The sequence below is a fragment of the Eurosta solidaginis genome, chromosome 4 (genome assembly GCF_040869045.1).
Source record: "Eurosta solidaginis isolate ZX-2024a chromosome 4, ASM4086904v1, whole genome shotgun sequence".
NCBI lineage: Eukaryota > Metazoa > Arthropoda > Insecta > Diptera > Tephritidae > Eurosta > Eurosta solidaginis.
This window is the reverse complement of record NC_090322.1, coordinates 61,106,189-61,122,219: the sequence shown is the minus strand read 5'-3', so window position 1 is coordinate 61,122,219 and position 16,031 is coordinate 61,106,189. Positions and strand designations below refer to the sequence as shown.

At 36.9% G+C, this 16,031-nt stretch overlaps 1 protein-coding gene across 1 annotated transcript in view; it reads right to left on the bottom strand.

The window, feature by feature from the left end:
* LOC137249874 (uncharacterized) overlaps positions 1–1,490 on the bottom strand; it is an 87,781-nt gene extending 86,291 nt beyond the window's left edge. Inside the window, exon 1 of the mRNA XM_067781865.1 lies at positions 1,392–1,490. The gene's annotated coding sequence lies outside the window, so the exon portion shown is untranslated. The remainder of the gene's footprint in view (positions 1–1,391) is intronic.
* Positions 1,491–16,031: the final 14,541 nt, after the last annotated feature.

The following is a 16,031-nucleotide window of genomic DNA, read 5'->3' as shown; positions in this document are numbered from 1 at the left end:
AAGTGAAGTGCGCGTTTACAACCGTAAATTACAAAGTGCATAGTCTTTAGTAGTGCGCGAATTAGCCCGCTTTGTAAAGAAAATTGTGCGCGTCGAAAAGTTTCCGCGGTACGTGCAAAGAGCTGGAAGTAGTTTTCTGCAAATAGATTTGGCAAGAGGTAAGAACACATACATTTTTTTTCCAGGCATGCTTGACGGGAGCTGGGTCTTCAACCTGGCCTACCTCCAAAGCAAGCCAAAAGAAAACTTGCATCGACATATACATCTCTGCATAAAAATATATGTATGTAGATAAATATATGACTATGCAGACAAGAAATCCGTAGGCAATTATGTACATAGATACGCTTTTACTTTTGAATTTCTAAATAGATTTTCTTTTTTCTTTGGGAAAGACCCACTGGGCACGTACATTGGCGGCGTACCCCCCAAAAACAAATACATTATACTTGGCGACATACCGCCCGGCAACAACTACCACGCACTACACGACATCTGTAATTTCGTGGCGCACACCACAACAACAACCACTACAGCACCTTTTTTATTGGCAATATGCGGCAGCAACAACCACAACAGCATCTTTTTTTTTATTGGCGACGTGCCGCCCTACAACAACGTTTATACTGGCGGCGTAACGCCAACAACAACTACATCATACTGGTGACATTCCGGCCAACAACAATTAACACGCATCCAAAAGCACTACATTACATGTTTATTTTACCGGCGCACACAACACCAACAACAACAACAAATTCTTCAAAAACACAATAAAATCTTCAACATCGATAACAATTTTCACCGGCGGCATTGGGCCGCAACAACAACAGCCACTACACCATATAAAAAAAAAAATACAAGACGATTTTTGGGCCAAGTGGACAATAGAGAAAAACACAAGCAACAACAAACACCGGCGGAGGGAGGAGCTTTTCCGGCCTTACATCGGATAGTTTTATGGCTTTTATATAATATTTTTTTATATATAATAACCATTATTATTCAAACATTGTCATAAGGGGCATAATTAGCTGATAGGAAGCAGGCAAAAATGAGCATTCTATTTCCGGGCCCAACCATTGTTCAGTCAAAAATACATAATTTTTGAGTCCACGTTAATATTACATTTCAGGAGTTCATGTTGGCACTTCTGCCTACATCTCTTTTTCTTTTTGTTCATTTTATTTTTTGTTTGGTTTGACATTTCATTTTTTTATCTTTTGGTGCATTTATCTTCTACCATATACACATTTCTTTGTTCACTCATGTTTTCTGCTACCTATGGCAGCACTGCACCAACAAAAAAAACTTTTTTTTCTGAATTTTTGAATTTTCGCTTTTTTATCTGTTTTCTTTAAGGATTATTGAGAAAACCAATTCCAACATACCTTTTCTTTGTCACCCCGAGAGTATACACAATAGTGTGCCCTCCGCACCAAAGAAGTTTTTTTGTAGATTGCACTTTTTTTTTTTATATATAATCTTTGCGTTCAATCATCACGCGGTTAAAATTGATACTGGCAAAACACTCAATAACCAAGATTGCAAGCGAGCGATTTGGCTGAGTGATTGAGGGTGGCTACCTTGAGTGTAGTCATAGGTACATGTGTATGAATGTTTGAGCTTTTCTGTTTCAGCTACTCAACTGCAGCGGCGCCGTTGGATAAGAAGAGTAACTTGGTAAGTGTTTTGAGTGAAACATTGAAATTTATCAAAATACACCTGTTTAGTTGTATGTACATGTGTTAGCACAGATTCCTGCTCGTGCAAAAATAGAACAGGAATGAGCAAATCAGAAAAATAAAAACAGATTGCAACGAACATATGTACATGCATGAAAAACGTCACAAACGTACATTTGCACTTACATACGTACCTTTTGTTTTCATATACACATAAATTCTTTTACTTTGATGACCTACTTTTTCTTTGTACATAATTGATCTTATGTTTACTTGAGCGGTTGCGGTAGGTCAGGGATTAGGGTTTTTGAATTTTTGTTTCTTTGTTTACACCTACATCATACTTAATTTGAATTCTGAATCGTTAGACTTTAAGATAGGGGCTGGTAGGATAGCGCATGAGGGTGGCTCATAAAATTGATTTTTTTCAGAAATAAGCAAGGGCGGAGCCCTCCTGTGTTACTGATGTTTTTTCCTTTTACAAACAATTGTATTTAATCAAATTGAATTTAAATCTTATAATATTATTTTACGTTGTTTCTTTTAAAAATTAATTTTAAGCGGTTTTTTTTTATTTATAGCTTTGGGTTACATTCGATAGATTAGATACCTTTAGAGTGGTAGGGAAATTATAACTGGCTTTAGCCAACGTTCGTAGCATATATGTATGAATAGCATTTAACCTTCGTTTGTTTGAATTCTTTTGGGCATTGCGTACATTTCCCTAAGGGTGAATATCTACGTATTTGTAACTCACTTTGTAATTGCTTTGATGAAGTTATAATTTTGTATAATTTGTAAGGAGATTGGATAGTGAGATAAATACTATGGTATTTCTGGCAGAGCCTTTTTATATTTTTTTATTTTTGAAGAATTGTAAATATGCAGGGTTAAGTCCATATTTTTGGTGTTGGTGCTGCGCTTGTGCATGGCAAGGTAAGGTGAAGGTGAGTGATAGCGAAATGACTTATTGACGGACGGACAGACCAAGGTCAGGTTTGGGGGCACTGTAAGTAGATAGGAGTCAGCACAGTGCCCACGGTGCGGTGCAAGTTGAACTGCAGAGGGAGGGTAGACTCCACCTCACGGGACAGGCCTTCATCTTTTTCTACCCCTTACGCTCTCTCTCTACTTTCTATACATATGCAGGTATGAACCCTTTTTGTTCATGTGGCTGCGGGTGAGGTCGGTGGTGCAATACCCCGCCCAAAACGACCAGCTAGCCTGGGCCCGCAAGCATACCTGCTTGCCGCCGCTCCTCACCACCCAAACAGACAGCCACGTAACATATATGAGAGAAGCTATAAAAGTTATACATCTGTAGTTGTAGCTGAACTAATTAGTAAGTTCTGGAATTAGAAAAGCCTAGAAATATGCAACGAGGAAATCAGAGAGTATAAAAAGGCGACAACATTAGAGGCGAAAAATCAGCCTCATTTAAGCTATCAAGCAGTTTGGTTTAATTAAGCAAGCTATAAGTGTTATTGTGAAGTACTTTAATAAATATAATTTTTCCATTATTCAATATTGGAGTTATTTATTCAACAGAAGGTTGCATATAAGAGGATTTGCAGTAAATTCGTTACAATTGGTATCAGAAGTGGGATTGTTGAATAAATTCCGAAGACTTTGAATACAACTTGGACATGCCAAAGCTAAGTGAATTGAAGATCCAGCAACTGAAGAAGGAGTTGGAGAGCCGTAGATTGAATACAACCGGCATTAAACTAGAACTTCAGGAACGACTACGACAGGCAATGGAATTAGAAGGAATTGACGTGGAAGAATATGACTTTCATCTTGATGGCGAGGAAACAACAAAAATTGAAGAAGAAACATCGCAGAAAGTTACCAGCATAGACTTGAACATGATATTGGCTGCAATATCTGCACAAACATCGACAGTAACATCAATGTCGTCGCAAATTGCATCCCAACTGGAAGAACAGAAAACATATATAGCATCACAATTGTAGATACAAGAAACGCGCATTTCAGAAATGTCGTCACAAATATCCACAAATATGTCATCACAACTGGAAGAGCAGAATAAATATATGGCATCCCAACTGGAAGAGCAAAAGACATATAAGGCATCCCAACTGGAATCACAAGAGAGACGTATCTCAGACATATCGTCAGAAATAACATCTAATTTTGAAGCACAAGACGCACGAATATCCGAAATTTCGGCACAAATTTCAGCACAGGTATCATCGCAGATCTCTACACAATTGGAAGCGCGTATGGACGAGAAAATAACGCAGTTTGAAGAAAAATTCGAGGCAGAGGTGGATGCTTTGAGAGGTCGTATACAGGAATCGCAACTTAATCGCCCGGCTGCTTCAGCGAGTAATAAGAAGGTAAAAACTCCATCTTTTGACGGTTCTGTTCCTTTCCAGGTCTTCAAGCTACAGTTTGAGAAGAACGCAGCAGCGAACAACTAGAATGCGGAAGATAAAGTTGCTGCACTGTTCGTGCATTGAAGGGGCCAGCAGCCGAAATCCTACAGACGATTCCCGAAGGAGAGCGGAACAACTGCGAAGCGTTGGTGGCTGCTGTAGAACGACGTTATGGAAGCGAACATAGAAAACAGATATTCCAAATTGAGTTGCAAAAGCGCTACCAAAAAGAAAATGAGACATTGCAGGATATTGAAAGATTGGCTCATCTTGCAAATGCGTACGCACCCGTGGAATACACTGAAAGGGTAAAAATCCAGAGCTTCATAAATGGCATACGAGATGTGGAAACGAAGCGGGCTACATATGCGAATCCAAAACTAACATTTGCTGAAACGGTATCGCATGCACTGACTCAGGAAACAGCCTCACTTTTGAGTAAGCCAGCGTGCAAAGCTCATCGCGTGGAAGTGGAAAGGCCAGACTGGGTAGACGTAATTTTGGAAGCATTGAAGGGTACGCAGCTGAAGAATAATGATGCAGTAAAATGCTTTAAGTGCGGAAAGTCAGGGCATATTGCGCGTTATTGCAACACCAACCCTAACAGTTCCAACAATGTGGGTGGTCGTAAACGCAGAGCAGAAGGAGATGAGCAAATCTCCAAGACCACTCAATCGTTAAACTAAATCAAGTCACCCGCAAGGGGGGAAACAGCTGGCTCCCGCAATTGAATGCCCCATAGTCTCTATCTCGCAGATTGGAAGAAGATCGAGCAATCTTACTGTTGGAGGACATGTGGATGGAAAGGAACGTTTACTGACTGTAGATACGGGTGCATCTCATTCCATCATTCGAGCGGATTTAGTCAACAAAAAGATAAGACCATTGCTTGGAGCAAGATTACGCACAGCCACGGGAGAGGACACCCAGGTAATTGGAGAAGTAGAATGTGAAGTAGCAATTGGGAACGTCACGGTACTACACAATTTTATAGTGGCAGATATTGTTGATGAAATCATAATTGGAGTGAACTTCTTAATCAACCAAGGCATCAAGATCGATATGCAAAGCAAGACGATGTGATATAAGAACATGGATGTGCCACTTAATTTCGGCTACGAGAGAGGCTACAGCAGTAAACGAGAGCTGGTGGAAGAGAGTCAGCAAATACCACCAAAATCAGAATCGGTCATCTGGGCAAACAAATCAGCACTGAACATACTTGTAGGAAAAACCCTGGCTATGACAAAAAACGATGTACGTATTCCGATAAGAGTACTCAATGAGTTCAAGTCACCACTTAAACTGACCAAAGGAGCTATTTTGGGAAGATGCCAAGAGGCTGAAGTAGTTATTAACTGTGAAAAGCTCCAGGAACACGTTTCATCTAGTAATACTGATCTTTCAAATGACATCACGGCATGGACGCAGGGGCTAGAGGAAGCCTATCAGAGTAAGGCAAAACAAATGCTCCTAAAGTACGCGAATATATGGTTCCAAACCAGGCCGCACCAACGTTGTGAAACATCAAATTGGCACTGGAGATGCGAGGCCGATCCGTCAAGCCCCACGTAGTGTTCCACTGGCGAAGCGGGAATTTGTGAGTCAAATCATACAAGAAATGACCGACAGCGGCGTCATCGAACCATCAGCTAGTCCATGGAGCTCACCGGTAGTACTTGTAAAGAAGAAGGATGGAAAAATGAGGTTTAGCGTGGACTACCGGAAGTTGAATGACGTTACGAAAAAAGGATAGCTACCCATTGCCAAGAATTGACGACACTCAGGACTCGCTATCTGGTACGGAATGGTTTTCCAAACTGGACTTGAAAAGCGGCTGTTGACAAGTTGAGGTGAAGGAGGAAAATAAAGAGGAAACAGCCTTCAGTGTCGGTGGTGGTCTTTGGCAATTTACAGTGATGCCTTTTGGACTTTGTAATGCACCAGCTACTTTTGAAAGACTCATGAACCAGGTACTGAAAGGACTACATTGGAAAACATGCTTGGTGTACCTGGACGACATCATCGTATTGGGCAAGAACTTTGATGAACATCTTAAGAACTTGGAGGAAGTTTTCCAGAAAATAGCTGGCGCTGGTCTGAAGTTAAGTCCCAAAAAGTGTGCGCTGTTTAAAAAGGAAGTAAATTATTTGGGTCACAAGGTAACGACAGAGGGCATCTGCACTGTGAACGAAAAGATAGAGGCTGTAAAGGATTGGCCAAGACTACAGAACCTACATGAATTGAGAAGTTTCCTTGGGCTGTGCACATATTACCGCCGATTTGGACCAAATTTTTCCAGCGTAGCCCATAGACTCCATGAGCTTACAATAAAAAATAAAGCTTTTGAATGGAAGAAGGAGCAAGAAATGGCTTTCCAAATATTGAAGGAGCGTTTGTGCACTGCCCCAATGTTAGCGTATCCGATTCCAGGAGCAAGATTTATTCTAGATACAGATGCGAGTGGATATGCTATAGGAGGCGTTTTATCACAACTGGTCGATGGACAGGAGAAGGTAGTTGCATATTACAGCCGTTCGATTGGAAAACCAGAGAGGAACTACTACGTTACGCGGAGAGAGCTGTTGGCATTGGTAGAGTGCATTAAACATTTTCACAAATACCTCTACGGCCAGCGATTCCGTGAAAGGACAGATCACGCAGCGTTTAAATGGCTTCTGCAGTTCCGTAATCCGGAAGGACAATTGGCATGGTGGATCAAGCGACTACAAAGATATGACTTTTGCATTGAGCATCGAAAAGATAGTACCCATGGAAATGCCGATGCAATGTCACGAAGACCATGTAGTTTGGAATGCAAGCACTGTTCAAAGGCCGAGGCTAAAGAAGACATTATAAATGTCCGGCTAATGACTATAACGTGTGCGGATGAATGGGACAAGGATCAACTAAGAAAGTGTCAGCTAGAAGATACAGATCCGTCACATGTTATGCAAGGGATCGAACGAAACGAAAGACCAAGCAGAGAGGAGATGTCAGCAGAGAGTCCCATTGCGAAGTCATATTGGGCACAGTGGAACAGTTTAGAATTGATATCCGGTTGCTTGCATCGAGTATGGGAGAGTGAGGATAGTCAAAGAAAAAAGAAACTGATAGTTGTACCTAGAAAGCGGATTCCTGATGTGCTCCGCGAGCTGTATAATGGTCCAAGCGGAGGTCATCTTGGAATCACGAAGACGCTCGAGAAGATTAAACAGAGATTCTATTGGGTTGGTTGCCGTCAGTCGGTCACTGAGTGGATTCCGAACTGCGAGGCTTGCAACAGAGCAAAAGGGTTCAAAACCCGAAGTCATGGCCAGATGAAGCAATATAACTCAGGTGCGCCATTTGAAAGGATCGCTATGGATGTCGCAGGTCCATTTCCTTCTAGCAACTGCGGAAACAAATATGTGCTGGTAGTTATGGATTATTTCAGCAAATGGCCAGAGGTATACCCAACCCCAAATCAAGAAGCGGAAACAGTAGCAGAAGTGTTTATAAACAATTGGATTGCAAGGTATGGTGTACCAATGGAGTTACATTCTGACCAAGGCAGGAATTTCGAATTTGCTGTGTTCCAGGAAATGTGTAAATCATTGAGCATGAAAAACACGGACAACTGCATTGCATCCTCAGTCCGATAGTATGGTGGAACGATTCAATAGAACATTGGAGGAGCACTTAAGGAAAGTAGTGGACAAGTTCCATAAAGAGTGGGATACCCACATACCATTATTCTTGATGGCTTACCGATCAGCAGTGCATGAGACAACGGGCCAAACCCCTGCAAAAGTAATTTTTGGCAATGACCTTAGACTGCCAGCTGATTTGAAGTTTGGGATAGATGCCAATGCGGAGAGAAATGTTAAGAAATCTACTGGTGATTTGGAAGAAGAGCTAAGAGAAATAATAATAAATAATAAAGGTTTGTCCCCGAAATTGTAGTGTAATTGGGAAGGCTCATACAAAGTTGTAAAACGGATCAACGATGTAGTGTACTGCATACAAACCATCGGTAAACCACGAACCAAAATGAAAGTGGTCCATTTGGAAAGGCTGGCAACGTTTAGATCGAGAGATTTGTCTGATCGGGCATTGTACGTACACGCAGCGGAGAAGGGATGCACAAACACATGCAGATATCTTATCTGAGATGCTCCTAAAGGTATACAATTATAATTGTGGAAGTGTCGCTCACACATAAAAGCGCATGGGGTGTGAGAGAAGCTATAAAAGTTATACATCTGTAGTTTTAGCTGAACTTACTAGTTAAGTTCTGGAATTAGAAAAGCCTAGAAATATGCAACGAGGAAATCAGAGAGTATAAAAAGGCGACAACAGTAGAGGCGAAAAATTAGTTTCATTTAAGCTATCAAGCAGTTTGTTTTAATTAGGCAAGCTGTAAGTGTTATTGTGAAGTACTTTAATAAAGGCCATTTTTCCATTATTCAATATTGGAGTTATTTATTCAACAGTTTAGTGATTCGAACTTAGCAGACGGTTGCATATAAGAGGAATTTTAGTAAATTCGTTAAAATATATATATATATAATTGGCGGATTTTGCCTATTGCTATAGCGGAATATTTTCTACCAATTTTTGGCTGCAAAACGTTTACGTTATATGTATATGGATATATATATATGTTTTGCAGTTTACAGAAAATAATATAACTTTTGTGGAAAACAGTTTTATTATTTTCTATATTTTTTATGAAAAATAAAAAACTGCCTACTCGCCAATTCCTGTATGTTTTGTTGTTCCTTATTGTGTTGTTGTGGATTGTTGCTGATGATTAGGCTGCTGTTGCTGCTGCTTGGTTTTTTGTAAAGTTGATTTTTGATGGTTGCAAAAAAAATTTTTTTTTTCTTTAAAATCTTTTTTTTTTTAATATTCGTGTATGTGTATGTGTATATATTTATATGTATATATAAGTATATATTTTAGTTGCTTTTAACCAAGCACTTTCCAACTCTTTCGCAGATTTAAATAAAAAAATGCAAACGGAACTTGATTTTAAGTTTTCGTTTTTCGCAATTATGTTTTTTTGAAAAATTTTTTTCCAAAATTGTTTGCAATTTTTTGAATTTGTATTTTTTATTTTTTTTTTTCAGTATATAGATATGTATATATGTATATTGAAGTATGTATACTCGTATATGTTATATGCTGTTTTTTTTGTCGTATCTATATTTTTGAACACACACTGTCACTCTTTTGTTAAGTTTTATTTAACTAGTGTGTTTTTGTATGCACTCACTGCACTGATTTATTTGGGATTTTTTACTTGTTTTTTTTTTTGTTTTTTTTTTTTTGCAAACGAAAAAAATGGATTAAAAGTTAATCAAACAAATTTTTTGTTTTAAAATTTTAGGGTGGGCCAAAGATGGCTCCAAGGACCATGAACAAAAGTGAATACTCACTTGGCCTTTCTTCGCTACACTCAACACTCCAAAATAAAAAGGTTTACAGGTTTATTTATGTTTGTTTAATGGTGTGTTCAGTTTATACTTATATTTAAGAATTCATGAGCTTAACACCGGCTTATAATAATTGAATTTCAATTATTATGTTTTCTAAGAGAAACTGAAAAGAAAGAAACATTTACTGGCATTTTGCGATGGAACCATTTCGAAAACCGCCCACGTAATCATCATCATGCAATTTTGTAATGTTATCAAAGGTTTCACCGGGATTCAAACCGTGAATCACATGGTGAAACTGCAGTTGCCTTTAACCACTAGGCTATCCTGCTGGTATATGTTTTCATGCTTAATTCAGTTTTTCTTATTTCTACACTAACAACACAATTGAGATATTTTGTCTCTATATTAATTTGTGTGCCATGTAGATTTGTTTTTGTAAAGTTCTTCTTCGTTGCGAATGAGAAGCTTTGTATACTCGGGCTCAGTTTTACATATTTATGTATGCTTGTTTAATGATGTGTTCAGTTTATACTTATATTTAAGGATTCATGAGCTTAACACCGGCTTATAATAATTGAATTTCAATTATTATGTTTTCTAAGAGAAACTGAAAAGAAAGAAACATTTACTGGCATATTGAGATGGAACCATTTCGAAAACCGCCAACGTAATCATCATCAGGCAATTTCGTAATGTTATCAAAGGTTTCACCGGGATTCAAACCGTGAATCACATGGTGAAACTGCAGTTGCCTTTAACCACTACGCTATCCTGCTGGTATTTGTTTTCATGCTTAATTCAGTTTTTCTCATTTCTACACAAACACAATTGAGACATTTTGTCTCTATATTAATTTGTGTGCCATGTAGATTTGTTTTTGTAAAGTTCTTCTTCGTTGCGAATGAGAAGCTTTGTAAACTCGGTCTCAGTTTTACATATTTATGTATGTTTGTTTAATGGTGTGTTCAGTTTATACTTATATTTAAGAATTAATGAGCTTAACACCGGCTTATAATGATTGAATTTCAATTATTAATTTTTCTAAGAGAAAATGAAAAGAAAGAAACATTTACTGGCATTTTGCAATGGAACCATTTCGAAAACCGCCAACGTAATCATCATCATGCAATTTTGTAGTTTTATTAAAGGTTTCACCGGGATTCGAACCGTGAACCACATGGTGAAACTGCAGTTGCCTTTAACCACTAGGCTATCCTGCTGGTATTTGTTTTCATGCTTAATTCAGTTTTTCTCATTTCTACACTAACAACACAATTGAGACATTTTGTCTCTATATTAATTTGTGTGCCATGTAAATTTGTTTTTGTAAAGTTCTTCTTCGTTGCGAATGAGAAGCTTTGTAAACTCGGTCTCAGTTTTACATATTTATGTATGTTTGTTTAATGGTGTGTTCAGTTTATACTTATATTTAAGAATTCATGAGCTTAACACCGGCTTATAATAATTGAATTTCAATTATTATTTTTTCTAAGAGAAACGCTATCCTGCTGGTATTTGTTTTCATGCTTAAGTCAGTTTTTCTCATTTCTACACTAACAACACAATTGAGACATTTTGTCTCTATATTAATTTGTGTGCCATGTAAATTTGTTTTTGTAAAGTTCTTCTTCGTTGCGAATGAGAAGCTTTGTAAACTCGGGCTCAGTTGTACATATTTATGTATGTTTGTTTAATGGTATGTATGTTTGTTTAATGGTATGTTCAGTTTATGCTAAGAATTCATGAGCTTAACACCTGCTTATAATAATTGAATTTCAATTATTATGTTTTCTAAGATAAATTGAAAAGAAAGAAACATTTACTGGCATATTGCGATGGCACCATTTCGAAAACCACCAACGTAATCATCATCAGGCAATTTTGTAATGTTATCAAAGGTTTCGGCGGTATTCGAACCGTGAATCACATGGTGAAACTGCAGTTGCCTTTAACCACTAGGCTATCCTGTTGGTATTTGTTTTCCTGCTTAATTCAGTTTTCCTGATTTCTACACTAACAACACAATTGAGACATTTTGTCTCTATATTAATTTGTGTTCCATGTAGATTTGTTTTTGTAAAGTTCTTCTTCGTTGCGAATGAGAAGCTTTGTAAACTCGGGCTCAGTTTTACATATTTATGTATGTTTGTTTAATGGTGTGTTCAGTTTATACTTATATTTAAGAATTCATGACCTTAACACCGGCTTATAATAATTGAATTTCAATTATTATGTTTTCTAAGAGAAAATGAAAAGAAAGAAACATTTACTGGCATATTGCGATGGAACTATTTCGAAAACCGCCAACGTAATCATCATCAGGTAATTTTGTACTGTTATAAAAGGTTTCACAGGGCTTCTTCGTTGCGAATGAGAAGCTTTGTAAACTCGGGCTCAGTTTTATATATTTATGTATGTTTGTTTAATGGTGTGTTCAGTTTATACTTATATTTAAGAATTCATGAGCTTGACACCGGCTTATAACAATTGAATTTCAATTATTATGTTTTCTAAGAGAAACTGAAAAGAAAGAAACATTTACTGGCATATTGCGATGGAACCATTTCGAAAACCGCCAACGTAATCATCATCAGGTAATTTTGTACTGTTATAAAAGGTTTCACAGGGCTTCTTCGTTGCGAATGAGAAGCTTTGTAAACTCGGGCTCAGTTTTACATATTTATGTATGTTTGTTTAATGGTGTGTTCAGATTATACTTATATTTAAGAATTCATGAGCTTAACACCGGCTTATAATAATTGAATTTCAATTATTATGTTTTCTAAGAGAAACTGAAAAGAAAGAAACATTTACTGGCATATTGCCAAGGAACCATTTCGAAAACCGCCAACGTAATCGTCATCAGGCAATTTGTAATGATATCAAAGTTTTCACAGGGATTCGAACCGTGAATCACATGGTGAAACTGCAGTTGCCTTTAACCACTAGGCTATCCTGCTGGTATTTGTTTTCATGCTTAATTCAGTTTTTCTCATTTCTACACTAACAACGCAATTGAGACATTTTGTGTCTATATTAATATGTGTGCCATGTAGATTTGTTTTTGTAAAGTTCTTCTTCGTTGCGAATGAGAAGCTTTGTAAACTCGGGCTCAGTTTTACATATTTATGTATGTTTGTTTAATTGTGTGTTCAGTTTATACTTATATTTAAGAATTCATGAGCTTAACACCGGCTTATAATAATTGAATTTCAATTATTATGTTTTCTAAGAGAAACTGAAAAGAAAGAAACATTTACTGGCATATTGCGATGGAACCATTTCGAAAACCGCCAACGTAATCATCATCAGGCAATTTTGTAATGTTACCAAAGGTTTCACCGGGATTCGAACCGTGAATCACATGGTGAAACTGCAGTTGCACCACTAGGCTATACTGCTGGTATTTGTTTTCATGCTTAATTCAGTTTTTCTCATTTATACACTAACAACACAATTGAGACATTTTGTCTCTATATTAATTTGTGTGCCATGTAGATTGGTTTATGGTTTCTAAGAGAAACTGAAAAGAAAGAAACATTTACTGGCATATTGCAATGGATCCATTTCGAAAACCGCCAACGTAATCATCATCAGGCAATTTTGTAATGTTATCAAGGGTTTCACCGGGATTCGAACCGTGAATCACAAGGTGAAACTGCAGTTGCCTTTAACCACTAGGCAATCCTGCTGGTATTTGTTTTCATGCATAATTCAATTTTTCTCATTTCTATACTAACAACACAATTGAGACATTTTGTCTCTATATTAATTTTTGTGCCATGTAGATTTGTTTTTGTAAAGTTCTTCTTCGTTGCGAATGAAAAGCTTTGTAAGCTCGGGCTCAGTTTTACATATTTGTGTATGATTTTTTAATGGTGTGTTCAGTTTATACTTATATTTAAGAATTCACGAGGTCAACACCGGCTTATAGTAATTGAATTTCAATTATGTTTTCTAAGAGAAACTGAAAAGAAAGAAACATTTACTTGCATATTGCGATGTAACCATTTCGAAAACCGCCAACATAATCATCATCAGGCAATTTTGTAATATTATCAAAGGTTTCACCGGGATTCGAACCGCTAATCATATGGTGAAACTGCAGTTGCCTTTAACCACTGGGCTATACTGCTGGTATTTGTTTTCATGCTTAATTCAGTTTTTCTAATTTCTACACTAACAACACAATTGAGACATTTTGTCTCTATATTAATTTGTGTGCCATGTAGATTGGTTTTTGCAAAGTTCTTCTTCGTTGCGAATGAGAAGCTTTGTAAACTCGGGCTCAGTTTTACATATTTATGTATGTTTGTTTAATGGTGTGTTCAGTTTATACTTATAACCGGCTTATAATAATTGAATTTCAATTATTATGTTTTATAGGAGAAACTGAAAAGAAAGAAACATATACTGGCATATTGCGAAGGAACCATTTCGAAAACCGCCACCGTAATCATCATCAGGCAATCTTGTAATGTTATCAAAGGTTTCGCCGGTATTCGAACCGTGAATCACATGCTGAAACTGCAGTTGCCTTTAACCACTGGGCTATCCTGCTGGTATTTTTTCATGATTAATTCAGTTTTTCTCATTTCTACGCTAACAACACAATTGAAACATTTTGTCTCTATATTAATTTGTGTGCCATGTAGATTTGTTTTTGTAAAGTTCTTCTTCGTTTCGAATGAGAAGCTTTGTAAACTCGGGCTCAGTTTTACATATTTGTGTATGTTTGTTTAATTGTGTGTTCAGTTTATACTTATATTTAAGAATTCATGAGCTTAACACCGGCTTATAATAATTGAATTTCAATTATTATGTTTTCTAAGAGAAACTGAAAAGAAAGAAACATTTACTGGCATATTGCGATGGAACCAATTCGAAAACCACCAACGTAATCATCATCAGGCAATTTTGTAATGTTATCAAAGGTTTCACCGGTATTCGAACCGTGAATCACATGGTGAAACTGCAGTTGCCTTTAACCACTAGGCTATCCTGCTGGTATTTGTTTTCATGCTTAATCCAGTTTTTCTCATTTCTACACTAACAACAAAATTGAGACATTTTGTCTCTATATTAATTTCTGTGCCATGTAGATTTCTTTTTGTAAAGTTCTTCTTCGTTGCGAATGAGAAGCTTTGTAAACTCGTATTGTGTATTTTTGTTTAATGGTGTGTTCAGTTTATACTTATATTTAAGAATTCATGAGCTTAACACCGGCTTATAATAATTGAACTTCAATTATTATTTTTTCTAAGAGAAACTGAAAAGAGAGAAACATTTACTGGCATATTGCGATGGAACCATTTCGAAAACCGCCAACGTAATCATCATCAGGCAATTTTGTAATGTTATCAAAGTTTTTACCGGGATTCGAACCGTGAATCACATGGTAAAACTGCAGTTGCCTTTAACCACTAGGCTATCCTGCTGGTATATGTTTTCATGCTTAAGTCGGTTTTTCTCATTTCTACACTAACAACACAATTGAGACATTTTGTCTCTATATTAATATGTGTGCCATGTAAATTTGTTTTTGTAAAGTTCTTCTTCGTTGCGAATGAGAAGCTTTGTAAACTCGGGCTCAGTTGTACATATTTATGTATGTTTGTTTAATGGTATGTTCAGTTTATGCTTATATTTAAGAATTCATGACCTTAACACCGGCTTATAATAATTGAACTTCAATTATTATTTTTTCTAAGAGAAACTGAAAAGAGAGAAACATTTACTGGCATATTGCGATGGAACCATTTCGAAAACCGCCAACGTAATCATCATCAGGCAATTTTGTAATGTTATCAAAGTTTTTACCGGGATTCGAACCGTGAATCACATGGTGAAACTGCAGTTGCCTTTAACCACTAGGCTATCCTGTTGGTATTTGTTTTCCTGCTTAATTCAGTTTTCCTGATTTCTACACTAACAACACAATTGAGACATTTTGTCTCTATATTAATTTGTGGTCCATGTAGATTTGTTTTTGTAAAGTTCTTCTTCGTTGCGAATGAGAAGCTTTGTAAACTCGGGCTCAGTTTTACATATTTATGTATGTTTGTTTAATGGTGTGTTCAGTTTATACTTATATTTAAGAATTCATGACCTTAACACCGGCTTATAATAATTGAATTTCAATTATTATGTTTTCTAAGAGAAACTGAAAAGAAAGAAACATTTACTGGCATATTGCGATGGAACCATTTCGAAAACCGCCAACCTGATCATCATCAGGCAATTTTGTAATGTTATCAAAGGTTTCACCGGGATTCGAACCGTGAATCACATGGTGAAACTGCAGTTGGTTTAACCACTAGGCTATCCTGCTGGTATTTGTTTTCATGCTTAATTCAGCTTTTCTAATTTTTTACACTAACAACACAATTGAGTTATTTTGTCTCTATATTAATTTGTGTGCCATGTAGATTTGTTTTTGTGAAGTTCTTCTTCGTTGCGAATGAGAAGCTTTGTATACTCGGGCTCAGTTTTATATATTTATGTATGTTTGTTTAATG